This window comes from Acinonyx jubatus, chromosome E4 (assembly GCF_027475565.1).
Source record: "Acinonyx jubatus isolate Ajub_Pintada_27869175 chromosome E4, VMU_Ajub_asm_v1.0, whole genome shotgun sequence".
Taxonomy (NCBI): Eukaryota; Metazoa; Chordata; class Mammalia; order Carnivora; family Felidae; genus Acinonyx; species Acinonyx jubatus.
Window position 1 is genome coordinate 18,046,362 of NC_069395.1, and position 21,114 is coordinate 18,067,475.

Sequence of the window (21,114 nt, forward strand, 5' to 3'; positions counted from 1 at the left end):
ATGGCAGGTGTAGCTGGTAGTGAGGGAAAGAGAGAGCCATGTACAAGGAAATCTAAAATGCCTATACTCCTGTTATGTCATTTTCAACGTTCCCCACCAAAAGAGGAGGATACATTTCTCTTACAGTCTGATGTGTGGAGTGAGAAACAGAAACAGAGTGGGACAATAGTAGCAGAGATGTGAACATGATGCAAGCAGACACAGAGAAGCCCTAAGATTCGCCAGGCCATGTGCTATGTTAGGAACAGCAATGCCATAGACCATTTTAGTGGAAGAATATGAGGTTTCTAGGTGAATGAGGTAAAGTCTTTTCAGAATACAAAAACCACATCTAGCGGAGTAGCCAGAAGCTGCATGGTAATAACATACCCAGGGCCAGGTGAGAAGAGATAAGAAAGGAGAGAGGAGAGAGAGTCATTCTTATCTGTGCAGGCAGGAAAGATTGTTTTGTTAGTGCTGTGTGATACCCTTGAGAAACTCCACATTGCAGAGGAATGGCAAATTTGAAAATTGTGGGGTTAAAGAATTGCAATTCTGCACAAAAGTTTTATAAGGAAAAGAGTATCAGACATACATACTGATTTTCTGTATGTGGTATGTAGTGTTTCCTGAAGCTCAGCATTTGTTTAAGTGGAAGTATTAAATTGTGGGTAAAATAACGTTATAAACGGTGAGCAAAGCACAATGGGCAGTTCCTATGAAGCAAGAGCAAGAAAGTTGGAAGATAAGTAGCAAAGCAGAAACAAGAGTATTAGACCAGTGAAGATTAAGGAGATTTTAGGACGAAGCAATCTGTATAGGGGCAGGTTAGGGATCAGGTTTACTTTTCTTGAGTGCAGAGGTGAAAATTAAACCTAATAAAAAAGGCAATAATTTAAAATTGAGATTGACTCATGAAAACAGTTTGTTTAGCAGTAATCTTGATTTATTGAGAATTACTAATGTACATATTCACTCCTATACAATATACATATTCATATTTACAAATGTACATATTTAACTTATAATAATGCAAAAACTTACCAAGACTTACCCTAGGAAAATCATGTACTTAAAGTAGCCATGCATTGTGTTGGGGGATTTTAATGCTACTCATCACATCTATTTTCATATTTTGAGAAAAATGTATGCCATTTTGAGAAAAAAAATGACACAATTCTCTGCTTGTAGTAAAGACTTAATAATTTAAATTAAACCATTTTTATTTAAATTAATTTAATTCCATTTATTTTTATTTAAATTAAATTAATTTAAATTAGTTTTTAGAAAATCAAAATTCCATTACCTAAAATTGAATCACAACGTTTGTCTAAATGCATTAATCATCATGTAATGGGTAGAAATGAGAAGAAATTATATTTTCTTGTAATAAGTATTTACAAAATAAAAATACTTAAAACATATTAAGCTAAACAAAGTTGGATAAAGACATAATTAAAATTGTATATAGTATGTACCTTAAAAGTGCTTACATTTCAAGGTAAAATATTTGAATTATGTAGCAGGGCTTTAACATAATAGCTGATCATTATTAATTTCCTCTGGTATTTATTGTCACAATATTAATCATGATGAACTCATTTGGTATTAATGTGCATGTCATAACTAGTTCTTTGGGATTTCAACAGTGATTTCAGCAGTGATTAATTGCACAATTATTTTAAAGGGTTACCAATTTTCTTAATGCCTCCTACCTGACAGAAAAGTTTGAGCTGCGTTTTTGCAGGTATCGAGTATAACAGGTACATTTGTCTTCTATCCATGGAGCCAAAATTAATACTCATGTTTAAATCTCATGTGGCTACTTGAGCTCATTTCTTCCTACTTTCATTCATAATCTCAATATGCCAACCTGATTAAAATACCATCTTTTAAAGATTAATCATCTAATACAGGTGACTATATTTTAACTATGAATAGGAGTTCAGACATGAGGAAATAGATCATTAAAAAAAAAGGCAACCCCCCAAAATTGGGTTCTCCACTAAAAAGTGAGAGCAAGCTGGGAAACTTGGTGGTTGAGGATGGTGGCTGAACAAAAAACACAAGGAAAAAAGGTTACCAGTTGGAAACAGATCACCTCAGAATTAACAAAACCTTAACAAGGTCTTTTGACTCTCGACATGAGATGGATGCTATGAGACAATCTTCTCTAGATTACTAGGACATAAGAGAATATGAACTGACAGGCTTACCTCGGGAACGCCAGGCCACAGAAATGTAAAACATTTAAATTGTATGGAAAACATTTAAATTTATGGAAACTTAAATACATCCAAATTATTAGAGTAAAGTAACATAAACTGTTTTTTTTTTTTTTACCAATTATGTTGTTATGTTTTTCTGTTTATTTGTTTTTCTGCTAGTATTTTTTTTTTCTCTACAAAATGTAAACCTGTTTCAGCAAGTTCTAATTCCAGAGGAAAAAAAAAATGAAAATAGGGTGTATGTAAATCACTCCATATCTCTTCCTTATGCTTTTATCTTTCTTCTCCCACCAACCCTAACCCAAGCAATTACACACATGAAGAAACAACCTATTACACACACGAGGATACTGTTTCTCCATATTTAAGTATCATTCTTCAACTCTTGGTTATCTAACTTCCAAAATAAACTTTACAATATATTCCAATTCTTCAAGGGTGACGGCTCCTGCATTTAAAAATTATGAATTTTACTTCCTTTACATTCCATTAAATGAAATTTTAATCTACCATCATATAAGGTAGTGAATGTTAGATGATTTGGGGTCAATGGATAACCTCTATTATATCAGTAGATCATTTCAGCAGAACATATAGTGGCAGGGTACTAATACCCTTTTTGGTTAATATTTCCATGTTTTATTTATTTTAAAACTAGCTTTCAAAAATGTAATTGAAATTTGCAGCATTAAGATAAAATTTCTGTAAATTAATTACATTTAAAATTAAAGATGTGAGAGGAAATGTAGTAGAAAAAGCTTGGGAGAAAGGAAAGAGACTTGGCAAAAATTATGACAGAACAATAGAAAAAGGCCCCTCTTCCATTCTCATCACAAAAAATAGCAAAGCATATGTAGTAGCAACCACATCAAAACACATCTTAGAAAACATACTAGCTTTCAGGAAAAAATAAGAAAATTTTAAGCTCTGGAAATATGGAGAAATCTCTATGAAGTGAGTGTAAGTTGTTAGAATAAACAACAATTCTAGCTAAAATAGTAGAAAAATCTGAAAGATATGAACAATTATTTCTTAGAAAATTAAATAGAGTAAGAATAGATTACAAAATAAAAGTAAATAACAGGATTATATGGGAACACTCTAGCAAAATTTGTCAAATAATTATTACAGCTATGAAACCAATGATAGGGGACAAAATTTAAAATAAATCACATGATAATATAAATCAGAAGTTAGAATTAATGAAATGGAAGACAAATTCATATAATTTGTTCCATAATGATCGCATAAAAACAGAGATGGTAAACAGGAAAATAATATTAAAGTAAAAAAAATAGAATTGTAAAGATTCAATAAACATCTGATTTGTCAATAACAAAGCATTATTGAAAGAAACACTAAAGGGGAAATTTTAACAGCATAAAATTAATTTCAGAAGGAAAGTCTAGAAAGCAAGACATAATGATTAGCAAATATCAGTAATAGTTTGATACATGGAAAAGCTTGGGTTTTAAGTAATTTAAAACAAGTTGGACTTAAATTCCTAAATAAAAACAAGGCAGACTCAAAGAAATCTTTAGTTTTGTCACATATGAAGGAAATATATTTATTAACTTTTGGCTTTTCTAAAGTATTTATGCATGCCAAAATTTTAAGAGCACTCCCTAAAACATATAAAGAGAATATGTAAACTATCAGAGAAGTGAGGGAAATAGAATTCAAAAGAGAGAAGCAAATAGAAATCATGGTAAATACAAGTTGCAAAAGTTACAAAATAGCAATGCAATATTTTAGTAACCGTAATGATTATAAATAGGCAACGCAAACCAATTATTAATAGATTCTCACACTGGTTAAAGAAATTAATATCCAGCTGCATCTGTTTGAGCCCCCCAAAATAAAAAATAAGATAATTACAGCTCTTCACTTCTGAATAAAATGAGTAACAGTAACCAGATTTACTTCAAACTTTACAGTAGGAAATTGGGAAAATTATATGAAAATAGTCATTACAGACACTGTAAAATAGGACTGTGTAGAACTGTAATTTATGAGACAAGGAAAATAAGAAAGGTGAGAGTAATAATATTACTAATTTACTTCCTGGAAACAGTTACCAGGCTACAGAGCAGGGAATAACAATTCAAACACAGCTGAAACCTAACACAGACCAGCAGTGGCTTTGGAAATCTAGTGATTAGGAAAGACAAGTAAACTAGATGAGCTGGGAAGTACTAAAGAGGAGGAATCTGCAATAAAGGAAAAAGAATTTAATATTTCAATAACAATAAATACTACTTCTGGTTCAAGTTTGGAGTTATAAAAGCATTCCTTGATTAACCTGACCAATGAATGTCTTCATACCTAGAGCCTTGTTAGTTTTAGAAAACTAATAAGCAAGTTGTGTCTATGTACCCAGTTTCAGTCTTAGTTTTGTCTGAATACACACATAAACATACACACTTATTGTGATTGGAAAAATACACATATTTGTATATATTAAATTTTAAAAATCACTTTTTTTATGCATTGCCAATTATTTTCACAAGTTCATCCATATGTCTCTCACAGGTGAATCTTTCTAATAAGCCTCTCCATATACCCCAGTCTAAAATTTTTATATTGTTCTTGAATAAGTAAAGAATAGTATGAATAATCTTGGGCGTCCTTTTTTTCAAATTTGTATTTAGATAATACAATACAAAATTGTATTTAGATAATTTAGAATTTAGTGATTTATCAATTACATATAACACCCAATGCTCAACACAAGTGCCCTCCTTAATATTCATCACCCATTTAGCCCCCTGGGCTTCCTTTTTTAAAGTTTCTTTAAAAATGTGAAATAGTTTCAAGTTCCAATGGCAAAATTGTTAGCTCAAATCTGCTTTACCCTTTGTTCCTTTCAAACTATAGATTGTTGTCTACAGAGAGTTGAAGATACACATTTCTGTGTATCATTAATATTTATCCATTGCCAGCCAACCTCCAGAGATACATAAAGTATACACTCCTATATTTGAGCTCTGAAATGCATTTATCCCTAGGAAAAATTTTCTGAATTAAAAACTACAGAGATTCAAGATCACATATAAAAATAATAAATATTTTATTTTAAGACTATATAAGAATAGTTTTGAAAAGACTATATAAATCAGGCAGTTTGGGTAGAGATGGCAAGAATGTTTATTAACAAAATAATATAGTGATTAAAGTTTTACTACATGTCTGGCAACATTCTCAGTGTGTTACATGTATTGGCTCATTTTAAACTCACGCAAAAAATAAGATATTAATATTCTTCTCATTTTTGAGATGAATAAGTGGACACAGGAAGATTAGAGAATCTGCTCCAATTCACACAGTGAGTTGGAGTCTGGGAAGAAACCCAGTTAATGACACTCTAGAGGGCATAGTAAGAAATATGACTTATAAAACAGAAGGACTGAATAGCCAGATAAGTGTTTTGACCAATGGTGATCATTTAAATTGTTATTACCACTTTCAGTATCTCTGTCACTATGAGAATAATAAGGTTTATTTCTATAATGTATTTTAAAGGTGAATGTTTTGTTTAGAATGGTTATTAATGAAGTTGAGAAATGGATATTAAGCATAGGATTGGCAGAAAACAAAATGAACTACCTTATCTAAAGATGCATTGATGCATTGAAATGCAATCTGCACAAAGAAAAATATTTCAATTTGAGTAGACAAGCTTATCTATGTTCTTAGTGTAAAGCCAATTGAAACTTGGCAGGGTTCTACTTTCCTTTATTCTGCATTAATTTCAAATGAATGGAAAACTGTTAATGTTACTGAGTTGGCTAAAATTATTGGGGGAAGAGGGTTGCTTTTGAATTTTTAAAGCAAAATTTATACTTTATTTTATCTGATTGGGGTATTCAAAGTAATATCAAATTTCTTCAACTTCAAATTCATTTTTTTATATTTAATTATTCTCTGTGAAAAATGCTTATCCCCAAAGTCATTAAAATTAAAAATAAGTTATTCAGTATATGTTTTCAATTTCATTTCCTAAATATTTTTCTGCTGATGACAAAATTTATAGCATACATATTAAAATCATACCTATCACATAATATTATATATATGCATTTTAAATAAATAAAAATATAGTAGAAAAAATAGAAGAGACAAAGCTTTAAAAATATTCTAAATTTATTATTTATTTTACTTATGTCTTTACATTGCCACAAAAGTATGGCTTATATAAAGCATACTATTTTTATTTCTATCCCATCTACACATGATGAAAATTTCACAAGCTTTATGTCAGCTTGGTTGGACTATAATGCCCAGATTTGTGTCCAGACTTCATCCTGAATGCTTTCCTGAAGCTGTTATTTAGATGAGATTAACATTTAAATTGGTAGACTCTAAGTGAAGCAGATTACTCCCCATAATATGGGTGGGCCTCATCCAATCAGCTGAAAGCCTTAGAAAAACAAAGACTGACCTTTCCCAAGTAAGAAGGATTCTGGCAGCAGAGTACCTTGAGGTTCAAACTGCAACTCAAACCATATCCTGTTAGTTCTGTTTATCTAGAGAACTCTAATAAATGTCTTCAAAGGTAATTTTGTATCAAGCATCTATTTTTGCTAGACGAATTAAGTTGCACTAATACTTGAATTACTTATCTTGAAATTTATGTTCATTTTTCCTTGAATATTATACCCATGATTTATCTGTCTAGTGGCAATGTGTTTTTCATGGTGAAGATAAATGTGTGTGTGTATATATATACACACACACACACGTGTGTATGTATATACATGTGTGTATGTATATATATATATACATGTGTGTATTATATATACATGTGTGTATGTATATACACGTGTGTATATATATACATATGTATGTATGTATATTGTCTCAATACACACATTGAGATAAGAGTGATGATCTAAATGTAGGTGGGAGAAAGAAACAAGAGCTGTGTGCTATCTCGTTAATTTATGATGACATTGTTTTTTTTCCTTTTACTAAACTTAACATTTAGAAGCTTTCTTCCAGACTACAATTACTTATCCAATAAACTTCATTGTGATTTAGAGCCCATAACTTATCCCAGAAGTCTAGCAAGTACTAGATTTCCAAAGAATGAGTTACTTTGTTCAACCAAATGATGCTGTAAAAGTACATAAGCACCACCGTTACTTAGTTAACCTGAACTGCCAATTAAACAACTGTCTTTAGTTGATGTTCTTATTGGCTTAACTTTTCCCCTGTGTACTAGAAACATTTAACATGGTCTTATGTGGAAATAGTTGCATGAAAGAAATAGACCAATTGTATCAGACTCTAAATTCTGTTTTACTTTCTATTTTCCAACTGAGCATGTGTGGGTGCACTATTAATTTGATTTTTGAAACATGACTCTACTAAATCTATTTTAAGCTACTATAATCTCTCATTATTATATCTACATTACTATACTGCTTTATTTTTAAGTAGCTCTGGGTCATTACACACTTCAAAGTGTGATACATCTGATTAAAATAGAGAAGGTATTATAAGAAATTAAAAAAATTCAAATTCCCCACTCATAATTAAGGATGCAACATAAGAAAACTTAATTTAGAAATTGATGAGCACACTACCTTAGGGAAATTTGGAAAAGGTCATACAGAGACTGATTATTAAAAAAACACTCTTCCAAAATTCCTGTATTTTTTGACCATGATACTTCAGTGATCAAAGGTTTAGGAAGAACTAAGAGAAAATACTATATATATGATTTTTTTTCTCTTAATAATTTTAGCACCACAGCTATGATACTGTTTTTAATTTATGTTTGGAATAGATATTAAAAATAGGGTTAGCAAATTTAAGTGCCTAAATGATCGCATAATTATCTTGCTATTATAAGCATGTGAACCATGACAGTCACAAATGCTAGATGAAGGAATAATGGTCACACCCTGGACATACGGCAAGATGTAGCATAATTTCCTAATAGCAGGGGGGTGAAATACACTATAGTGGATGTTTATTAAAGATTATTTTGAAATTATCTATTATTAAACTTATCATCTCAGGAGCTCAGTTAATTTATGGAGCTACAAAACCAAAACGAGATGACTAAAAATGGTAGCTTGACTCTCAGTTCCTACGATATTGTTTAAGTGCCAGGTGATCCTTCCATTACCTGTCAAGTGTTCTTAATTATGGCAAGAGGAGACTGTTGTTATTGACTCAGTGGGCCTTGAATATCCCGAAGATTTATATAAATTTATATAATCATAATTGTACAACATGAATTTTTAAATCTCTAGTTTGAATCCACATCCTAGTCCAAATTTAATTAAGTCATTGAATTGAATTAAAATCATCAATATCAGGTGCATTATCATCATCTTCATCAGTGGCAGCTAGAACCACCACCAATAAGTAACATGTGTAGAGTGACCATTATGTCCCAGGCACTGTACATATAGCTCCCATGCATCATTTCACCATTTCATTGAATCCTCATAGCACACTTACTAAGCACCCACTGGGGCAAACAGGGATGCGGTAGATCACCCAAAGTTTTCTACCCAAAATGTGATGGGGCAACGATTTGCTCCCAGCCTCTCTAATTCCACAGTCTGCATTATTTATCACTCTATGTCTTACAAACAATGGTACCATAACAAAACTTCAGGTGCTGCATGAAACTTGCTGTGCATCCTAGTTTTCCTGTCTTACCAAACAGCAATGTCAGTGTCTTCTAAGTTTGTGTTCTCATTTTTCACCTAGATGACTATAGTCACCTTTGTACTGCTATTTCTCTTTGATCTATCGCCCACATACTGGTGGATTTAATGCAAATGCCAACTTGCCCCCTTTTTTTAACTTTATTTATTTTGAAAGAGACAGACACAAAGTGCAAGTGGGGGCAGGGAAGAGGAAGAGGGAGATAGAGAATCCCAAGCAGTTCTGCATGGTCAGTACAAGGCCCAGTGTGGGGCTCGAACTCATGAATCGTGATATCATGACCTGAGCTGAAATCAAGAGTCAGATGCTTAACTGACAGAGCCACCCAAGAGCCCCCAATCTTGCCCTTTTATGCTTGAAATCTATTAGCACTTTAGAAATTCATTAAAGTCTTTAGCATGATATCTAAATACTTCCTCTGTGTGGCCCAACTAAGTGTCCAGTGTCATCTTTCATATTTTTGCTGACAATCAATATTATGTGCACAGCACATTGGACTACTTGTTCACTGAATATGCTAAAGAAATGAAATTATACAAGAGAGGCAAAACAAAACAAAAAATGCCACCACTGCCAATAACAAAAATGTGCTTCTAGTTGTCACAAAATCCATGAATGCAACAATTGAAGAAAAGCCAGTTTCAATGGCCACAGCTCCTGTATGTAACATTAAAACAAGTGATTCCCAGGTCTTGCCCCCAGAGAACTTGCAGAACTTCTATAGGATATTTATTCACAAATGTACCTGCTGGTGTAGGAGGGAAATAGTGACTGATTGCTGCTTTCTGTCTGTCTTTCAAATCTTATATGAATGTAAATATTGGGAAAATGTTGTAGACCTCAATGTGACTGACAGTGGACTCCTGACAATACAGTTACCTTGTTTTCAGTCCTGCCCCATAGCCAATTTATTAGCTGGAGGTAGTGCTGAGTATTAACACATCCTTTGTTCATCCCTCCTTGAAATTTCCCTGGTCCAAGCTATCATAATCTTTGGAATAGAGCACTTGCCTCTGACTGACCCTAATATATCTGCTTTTGCCTCCTCCGAATGCCTATTCTCTGTCCAGCAGCCAGAATATTCATTTAAAGATGCAATCAAATCCATAACTCCTTGGGGATTAGAGAGTACACTTAGCATGATGGGCACCGAGTAATATATAGAATAGTTGAATCACTGTACTGTGCACTTGAAACTAATAGAATATTATATGTTAACTATATTGGAATTAAGATAAAAAGCTTCATAAAAACTTATATCTCATTAAAAATATCAATCCTTAAAATTGCCCATAAAGTCCACTATGATTCTGACTTTGTCTTTCTGACTTTTTGCTCCTATTAGTTTTCCTTCTTTTTCACTCGACTCAAGTAATACTGGCCTCCTCAGCATTGCTTTAAATGCCTAGGTATTTTCAGGGTGCTTGGGAGGCTCAGTCAGTTAAGCGTCCAACTTTGGCTCAGATCATGATCTCCCCGTTAGAGAGTTTGAGTCCACACTGAGCTCTGTGCTGACAGCTCACAGCCTGAAGCCTGCTTCAGATTCTGTGTCTCCCTCTCTCTCTGCCCCTCCCTGGCTCATGCTCTCTCTCTCTCTCAATAAATAAATAAGTAAATAAACTCCTAAGCATTTTCAACTGTAGGAATTTTGTACTCAATTCTCTTTCACAAATAACAGCTTCTCTTTAGTGTTTTTATTCATTCCTTCATATCATTTACATTTGTTCCCCAATGTTAACTTCACGGTGAAGTCTTCACTCAGTATCCTGTTTAAAGTTGTGCCAAGTTGTCTGACCCAGCTGAAACTTTCTGTCTCCCTTCCTGATTTGTTTTCCTCCATAGCATTCATTACTTTCTAATGAATTATAAAATTGTATGCACTTTCTCCCTATGTCTCCTCTTTATTGTCTTTTTTTTTTTTTTGTCTCTTGTTTTATTTTGTCTTTTCCACCAACTAAATTCCTCAAGAATCAAGATTTGGGCTCCACAATTTCATTAACAAAAACAGCTGTGTTCAGGGAAGGAACACAATAAATATAATTAAATTGACAAAAGGAATTGAGTGAAAAGTGAAGTATTTTAGATTAAAGAGCACAGAACATTTTTAGGGGGAGTGAAAATATTCTTTATGATATCATATATGTCATTATGTCTTTGTCCAAACCCACAGGATGAAGAGTGAACTCTAATACAAACTATCAGCGTTGGGCAGTTATGATGTGCCAATTGTAACACATGTACCACTCTGCTGGGAAATGTAGGTAATGAGGGAAGCAATGCATGTGTGGGAGAGGACGCATTTGGGAAATCTCTGTTACTGTCCTCTCAATTTTGCTGTGAGCCCAAAACTGCTCTTAAAAAAAAAAAGCAATACCTCTTTTCTTTTTGCCTAGATAAGAACCTTTTTCTTCTCCATTCCCAAAATGGTTTTTATCTTGTAAGAAAGCAGTAACTTCCTGCGTTTCTTTAATATAATGTTTATGGATTTATGACTACCTCCTTCAGGCTTTCATTCTTGATATTGTAAGTCAAGGTTTCTAGAGTACAAAAACCTCTTTTCTCTAAGTGTTTTGCTCTTGAAACTGAAGGCCAAGGCTTTCAAATCTCTGTCAGTCTCTAAAAGGCTTAAAATATTAAAAAACATTTGTGTGTGTGTGTGTGTGCGCGCGCGTGTTGGGTGAAGGCTGACAGAAGTGAATCATGAATGTTCACTTTTACTTTATCGTGCACAGGCATATATAACTAGTAAACTACATTGGGAGAAAAAACAAGACAGACTAAGTTTAAGTTCCAAAATACATTTTGTCCCTCTGAGTGAAGGGTAATAAAAATAAACTCTTTTTCCATAAGTCTTTAACTGAAATTTAGTATGCACTAAAAGCTGACTGAAATGACCTTGTACTTTATATACTTTCATTAGAATGCATCCAAATCATTAAAACGTCATCTTTTCCCGTTTAAACAGAAGACCTGTATTTTGGTACTATGCAGAAAGAATTGACACAGTGCATTCTGCAGACTTAGTACCCAAAAATGATGGGGTTTAATCTGGCCTTGTTCCACCAGCAGAAAATAATTAGATATCAATAGAGAAGTAATGAAGTGTAGCCATGTATTTTAACTAGTGTTTCATTAATTCCCCTTTCATATATTTAATGTGATTTCAAATTCAAAGTAATTATACTTGGACAAGCTTCTTTGGTTAAAAGTGAAGTTGATTATAGGAAACTTAGACTCTTAGGTACTTAAAAACAGTAAACAATTATAGCTCATCATTTTATGCGTTCCTTTTCCTTAGAAAGTCACAATGACCTACACTTTATCATATATATCTTACTACATTAATAAGACATGTATAATCTATTGTTCTCAAGATCTTAGAGGTATATTTTTCAAGAAATAAAAAAATAATTATTTTCATCTAATTCACATTTCAATTGATAATCCTTTTTGCAAAATTAAAAATCTAATTTTTAAATAAAATGTAAAACAGATTTTTTGAAATATGAAAATGTAAGTTATGTTATGACAAAGTGTGTGGCATATAAATAAATAAATACATTTCTTATTTTGTATGTTAAGGGACTTGTGACTGGGCTGAAAAATAGAGCTAGTAAGTGAGAAATATTGGCTTATTCTCATAAAAAGTCCTTGTCTGTTTGCTAGTTGCTAACTAAAATGGGCTGAAATGAAGTTAGAATAAATTGATGTTGACTCCTAATGCTTCATCAGAGGTGAACATTTAAGAATACGGAGAAGACAAAATCAAAAACTCGGTCAGAGTTCAGAAAGAACAAATTGGGTAAACTAGGTCCCTGCCATTAGCTTATTATAACTTCTTGGATAATGTGCCCTGTTTATCTTTCTGGAAAAGTGAAGTCATGGAGTTCTGTACAAGCGATATCAACAAAAGCTTAGACAACTTTAAAATAGTGTGCTTTAATCTAGTAGGTAAAACAAGAGCCAGTATTTTCTCCCATCCATAACAATCACCAGTATCAATGAGATTCTCAGATAACTTGAGACCTTCTAAATGTACACTTATAATATGGAAGCTAAGTCACACTGAACTGTAAATGCAAATAAACAAATATTAATTAAACACTAGGCCCTGAGGTGAAAGCAAAGCTGGGACATATGAATTCAAAAGAAAGATCACCATTTAGAAAGGTACAAATACCAAATTATTTGTGTATATGCAGACAAAATGCAGTTATATTTCTATATGTCAACCACAAATAGAAATATTATTTAAAAAATAATATAACTTGGGGCCCCTTGGTGGCATAGTCAGTTAAGTGTGAACTTAACCTCAGGTCATGATCTCATGACTCATGGATTTGCGCCCCACATCGAGCTCTGTGCTGACAGCTCAGACCTGGAGCCTGCTTAGGATTCTATGTCTCCCTCTCTCTCTGCCCCTCCCTCGCTCACACTTTGTCTCTTTCTCAAAAGTAAACATTAAAAAAATATGTAATTTGCAAAAGCATAAAAAAACATTTAAGAGTAAATCTAAGAAGAAATATGAAGCTGCTGCATTAAAAACAATAGAATATTGGCATAAATGAAATTAAACTTATATAAGTGGAGAAATATATTAAAACATTCAATATTATAAAAACATTAATAACTTCTTAAGGCTCATTTTCCAGAAGTTGCCAAGCTGATTCTAGAATACATATGGAAATACAAAGGACCAAAAATAGTCAAAACAATTTGGAGAAGAATAAAGCTGCAGAACTTACACTATCAGATATCTATAGTAATTATTCTATAGTAATTACAGCAGTGTGTTAGAAGCACGGGATAAACAAACTGATCAATGAAACAAAATGGACATTCCAGAAAAAGATTCAAACATAGAGATAACCTGATTTATGACAACTGTTAACACTGAAGTTCAACTGAGAACACTTGACCTTTTGTAAAATTTTGCGGAGTCACTAGCAATTTGGAAAAATGGTGTCATGACCCCTAAATTACACTACCATGAAAAATCTATCCCAGATTGAGAGGCTCACCATCAAGTCTCCCAAGGAGTGTGAGCCTGCTCTTCCATGCTATTTACGTAATAGCATAACAATAAAAATAGCAAAACAATAAAAAACTTTTAGAGGAAAACAGGAGATTATATCAGCAGTTTTAGGGGTGGCACAAATTTCTTAAATAGAATACAAAATACATTATTCAAAAAAAATAACTATGGACTATGTTAAAACTAAGTATTTTATTCATAAAAGATACCACTAGGAGAGTGATAAGGCAGCATAGAAAGTACTAGAAGAGATTTATCATGCACATATACAAATTAGGACTAATATCCAGAATATATGAAAAATATACATAATGAGTTGAGAGCATGTGTGTGTACGTACATATGTATATAGTGTGTCTATATAAGAGGAATTACTACAAACTGATAAGAATGTCAGAAAATCAAAAAAAAAAAACAGACAAAAAACTTGAAAAGATATTTTGCCCAATAGTATACACATTTGGCCAATAATCTACGAAAAATAGCTCAATTTTATTAATTGTTAGGAAAATTTAAATTAAAGCTATTACTCCTAAATAAACACTGTAATGATTATAATGAAAATAGACAAAGGGGAGCCTGGGTGGCTCAAGCAACCAACTCTTGATTTTGGCTCAGGTCATGATCTCTCAGTTCATGGGTTCGAGCCCCACTTGGGATTCTCTCTCCTCTCTCTCTCTCTCTGCCCTTCCTTCCTTGCTCACTCTCTCTCTCAAAATAAATTAATAATATTTCTGTAAAACAAAGAGAATAGACAAAAATATATAATTAATTTTCATACACTGATGATGAGAGTCTAAATTGGCAGAAAATCTTGGGTACGGTGTTTGACAATATCTATTAAAAGTAGAAAGGTACTCAGAAGCAGTAAGTCCATTCGTAGGTATATAACCAACAGAATTTAGTACATATTTTTACCAAAAGATGTTCACTGGAGTATTTATAGAGTCATTGTGATAATGCTAATTGAAAACTACATAATTCATCAACATTAAAATACAGAAATTAATTATGTTAGAGTTACAATGACATTTCCATAGTCATGGAAAACCTCACATATTGTTGAATGAAGCATCCAAACACCAAAGAATATATATGGCTATATCTCATCAATGTACACATAAAACCTGACAAAAATAAGTCAATGTTGCCAGAATTTAGAACAGTGGTAAAAATTCCTGAAGTATACAATCATTTACTCATGTTACCAAACACAGTTCTATTTCCAGAATGAAAGAAAATGAGAAAAGTGACACATTATGTGTCATTTCAACAGCTACTTATTGGTATAATCTCCTATTTCCTTGTACAGTGCTGAGGAAAGAAAATTAGCTTTCAAACAGGAATCATTTTGCTTTGAATCTTCTCTACAGAATATTCCCATAAATAAAAGTGCTTTCATAAAGATATTCATGATGAAATATAGTTCTCATAGCAAAACTTGAAAGCACCTTGAAGGTCTCACAGCTGTGGTATGGAAGAGTGGGCTCACACTCCTTGGGAGACCGGACGGTGAGCCTCTCTTCCCAAGTTCACACTTAATGACATCACATCCGCAGCTCTGTTCTTTGAAGTGCTGCTTTAATATTGACCAGCACATCACTGGGTGAGAACAAATATGTTTTTTGATCTGGCACATATTTGCATTATTAAACAGCAGCTAAAAATAAAAGGTTTACACTATTCTGCTGGAAAAATACTTTAGTACAGTTATTTTTTTATATTACCATTCAGTTGTACATAAAGATGATAATAATTAATTAACATGATACATGAAGTTAAAAACAAAAAGGGAAATGCCACATGTCAATCTTAGAGAATACGATTTTATTATTCTTATGTTTTCCTGTATTTTTAACTTAAAAATACTTTATTATAAAATCCAAAAATACAATAAAATGTATCTGGTTTTTAAAAATTTTATTCATAATGGTTGTAAAAAATGAATATTAGAAATCTTATTTATTATGAAAAGCATAAGACCTAAAAACTCTGAAGTTAACATCAGCTAATGCTTGTTGCTTAGTTCAAGATACTATGTCAATATCGGTCTTTGTTTAAAACATCTTAATTTACTGCATTATTTGCAACAATGATAAGATATATGTTTCATTTGGAACACTTGCATGGTGTTATCTTAAAAGAGAGACAATAAATAAAGATTAACATCTTTCTATGTTATAAAATTCAAGATATATGTGTAAAACAGTAAACTCTATTAAAGAGGATTAAACCCATTAATTATAAAAGTCTGTGACTATTTCTGCAGAGATCCTGTATGATTTATTTTTCAAATGTAAATTAAAAACTATCAAACCAAACAAAATTATACACACAGAAATCCATGAGAGCCACAATGTGAAAGCCAAGCAAGCAATCCAGTATTAGACTGTCTCATTTGTGGCCAAGATTGTATTTATTGCAATTGCACTTAAGTTTTATATTTTCCAGAATGTAAGACAACATATATTGTAAAATCTAGGTAACTACAGAGTTGGTCACATAAAATATGATATTTGTTTATTATCTTCTACTTAAAACAGTCTTTTGGCTTATCTTGTGAGTCATACTTTATAAATTTAGCTTTCATGTACTAGGTCTCCATTTTTACAGTAGAAGAGAATTTATAGGAGAATATATCAGTTGATGGTTTTCTCTGAAGATGAAGTTATTTTAATATATTCCACTTCAAAGCAATGTGGAGAATTGTGAATTAATTATGTTTCTACCTGAGAAAGAGATCCAATATATTATAAAAGTGACAGATACTGGATAGTAGACAACCCAAGTCTGATTCGTTGTAATTCACTTAAACCTTCAACTTGGGTCAGACCTTTCACAAAGATATCTAACAATATATTGCCAAAGAAGGCACTTCTAAGAATACATTTGCCTCATTATTGTTTCAATGTCCCCTTAACATGCTTTCTGCCCCTCTAGCATGTTTCAGTACAGTTCATTGGATCAATTGAAGTGAAGTTGTGCTCGCAAAACTCCCAGTTGTATGTAAGAAAATAAAAGGATTTGTATTGGCACCAAGAATGGAGGCTAAAATGCTCTGAGATATGGTTTCCAGTGGGGATCCACTAGAATTAAGTGAGCAGTTTCCTTACAGGGCAGATACATCTTCAAACTAGAGCTAATCAAAAGTTGTAGTGGGGTTTTCATTCTCCCTGTTTTATTCTAACTATCTGAAAAAAAATTCAGTTTTCATATTCATCATTACCAGAGAGTATATATGTATACATATATATGTATATATATGTATATATATATTAACCTGATGATACAAAATACATAATAATTCTGGTTCAAATATAAAATGTTTTTTTTTTATTTTTGTTTTTGTTTTGTTTTTGTTTTTGTATAAATTGCTGAGCTCAAGAGATAATAGAAGTTCCCAGGGCCAAAAGAGAAGGGAGGAAAAGAAAACAAACCAAAGTGATAAGCAGGCACAGAAATATTCACACAACTTACTAATGAGACTGTGGCCTTTAAAACAGCACAGGGAAGAATAGCAAAACCTTAAAGCCCTAACTCTGTGTTGGTTCAAGGTACTTAGACCCACCTTCTATCCCTGTAATGACGAGCCTGGCAAAGAACTTAATGATCCCATGCTGGGTTTGTGGAGTAAGAAAGACAAATCCCTGAAGAATTTGTATCCTCCAGCTCATTTTCACATTGAATTTCTGCTACTTGCCTGGTTTCGTGGGAAAAGCTAAACAAGAAATGTAAGTGCTTTCGATTTATATCAAAGTATGAGTATCATACAAAAATTTTTGACAAAAATGAAATGGAATTCAACCATCAAAAGATTATGAGGAAAAATGAAATACAAACAACATTTGGGATGTAAACAACACACTGGAAAAAAAAACTTGCTGATAAATGATGAAATCATAATGGAAATTAAGACTTTATTTAGACTAAAAAATAATGAAATTATTGCACACAAGCAAAAACTTGCCACTTGAACTTAACATTTTAAAAATATATAATAGGGAAGAAAAATTATGAATTAAATAACTATTGAATAAATTGGAGATTGAATCACAAAGTAAAAAAGAAATTAGAGGGAAGGCAAAATTAAAGAAAAAGCTAGAAAATAATGAAATGAAAAACAAAGCAAAACTGAACTGCCCAAAGTCTGACAGCTTTATATAAAGATAAATAGAAAACTTTTGACAAGAGTAAGATTTGTGAAAGATACACAGATAAAAATTATTAGTCCATAAGAATGGACATGCATTCAAAAAATGTAAAGTGTAACAATTAGGAACACACTTATGAATAATTTCCTTGAAAGATATACATTCCTAAAACTGACATGAAAATAAATACTGTAATGAATAAACTTTTAAAACCATTTGGACATTAAATTAGCAATTACCAGTCAACACATACATACAACCACAATTACCAAATAATTTCATATGTGAATGATAAAAGCAACTCATAATAATTGAATGTATGGAGCAATTCAGAGCATAGCAAAAGAACAATATTCCAGAACTTATTTTTGGAGCGAGTATATAATAGATAATTTTACCAAGCATGGAGAAACAAAGATAAGGAAATCATAACCATAGGCCATTTATCTTACCATGACAATGACTTTGTTTTCTTAATGTATCTTCTAGGAATTTACCACACATTCCATTTTGTTTGGGAATGTAATTGTCTATCAGTTTGTATTTGTTTATTTATAATAGTTTGTATTTGATAGTATTAGTTTGTTCCATCAGCTTGTATTCATTTTTTTCCACATCTATGTCTGTATTTATATCCATCCATGCACCCATCCTCTTGCTTATCTCCTTCAGTATTGTTTCCCAGTGTAAAATACTGTGCAGGCAGGGTAGGGGTTTTCTGATTCTCCTTACTGCTCCTGTCTATGTACCTTTTCTTATCATTATTTTCTACACATTTCTTTTAGGCAATTTTTTTTATACTCTGTAAGTAGGTCTGTTTTAAATAATTATCTCCCCTCTGACACATTTTCTCATTAGACTTTCCATTTGGTCTCCTTATCAGATATTTAGAGAAAAGAAAATGGAGAAGAGAAAAAATAATTAATTAAACAAAAACGTTTAAAGAAATGCAAGATAACTTATCTAATCCCATAGAGAATTTTTAGATAATTATCCTCAGTATCTCTCAATATTACACTGACATAATTTACCTTCAAAAATTTTCCTGTAGAGGTACTCACCTTCAAATGTCCCCTCTCTATAAAGAGAGGTTTACTATTATTTTTCCTTTCTGAACTTATACTCTAATAAACTTTGGCCTGCTGCTCAAAAAAAAAACAAAACAAAACAGAAAAAAACCCAAAAAAACCCACAAAATCTCCTGGTAGCATCTTCCTATTCTCTTTGATCTGCGTACTCTTCTCTTGTAGGAATATACTGTCCAAGCACCTGGCTAAGCCACTGGATTCCATCCTCTCTTATCTACTGAAGAACATTACTCCAGCTCTTTCTTTCTTTTTTCTTTTTTTTTTCCCTTTTCCTCCTGCACAAACATTTTTCTCTCTAGAGGACCTAGTCATTCTCACATTAATGTGACATCTGGAAGTATTTATCTCAGCCTAGAAAAACAAAACAAAACCAACCAACCAACCAAACCAAAACATTTGCTGTGTTTTCTGTCCTTTTCTCTCCATCTCTTTATATCAAAATTATTTGAAAGAATTTTTCTTTATGGGCTATCATTTCTCAAGTCTCATTTTTTTTTCTTGAACCCATTCCAGTCAGATGTTCACCCCTGCCACTCATCCACATTGACCAGCATCATGTCACCTGTGATACCCACATCACTGAATCCCATGTAACTCGCTTAGTTGATCTAGCATCTGCATTATACACAGTTGATTGCTTTTACTTAAGAGTTCTCTGGCCTTCCAGGACACTCCATTTTCTTCCTGTCTTTCTGGGAGCTACTCAGTCTCTTCTCAGATTCCTTCCACCTTCCTTAATCTCTCAATGTTGGAGGGTCATTAGATTCAGGGAGTCTTTTCTACTCACTTTCATTCTCTAAGTTATCTCATCCAGTCTCATGATTTTCTATGCTGACAACTGCTAATTTTATAATATCCAGCCCAATTCCTACACTGAGTGCATAGTTTGTTTGTTTTGTTTTGTTTTATTTTCTTCTGAGCACCCAAGGAAGATCCAGTCTACAATTAAAAGGTATATATTTTTTATATTTAAAAAGGTCACCTTATGTTAGTGCCCCCTTTTTAGTGTCACGATCATCAGGCTTTTTTGTTTGTTAGAATATGTAGGTGTGGGGCAGTGTGCATGTGTGTGTTTATTCATTTTTCAAGAAAATAATTTTTCTAGGCTCTAAATTTATCAACATAAAATTGGGTGTATTAAATTTTATCCAAATCACTATCAACCTGGGTACCGTGAAAATTCCCCTTTCGAATATTAGAATAATAGACTGGTGCACATATTACATCTTTAGCCAAATTTGCCATGCCAACCAGAAGCTTCTTTAGCATAATTGTTCCAGATCATAGTAAAATGCTCCTGATTTCATTGTTAAACCTTGTGACTATGGGGCAGAAACTTTATTTCTAGATTTCTGGGAACAATCTTTAGTTTTGTTTTTGTTTTTTGTTTTTTTTAATTTTGTTTTTGTAAATCTTTGATTAAGAAATCTCCATTCTCCAAGATGTACTGCTACCAGGTATCTTCCTTCCAGACAACATTCAGAAAATTTATAATACAGAATGGAAATAGTCTCTCTTTGTGTCATTTTTTCCTCACCAGTTAAGCATGTAAATGGACATGAAATTTCAGAGAACAAAGGGAATGCCTCTGATGCTTCAGAAAATGATTGTCTTCAGCACATATGGTGTGGAGTGCACAATCAAGTTCACAGGTTAGACCTAAAAGGGAGACATATAGAGTAAGAGTAGGTTTATGCTTATTTCCTTGCTCTCTCCTGTCAAGGATCGTGTATAAACCATTGACCACTTAAGTCTGTCAAATTGTCAAATTGAGACTGTAAACTTGACCCTAAGGGGAAACTCTTTTACATTGTACTGAATCATCAGTCATCACTCTACTTAGTTTTTTTTTCCTTTTATAAATATTCATGACAATTTGAAGTGTAAGCACATGAATAAACCATATGCAATACTAACATAAAAATAGTATAAAGCATATTACAGCA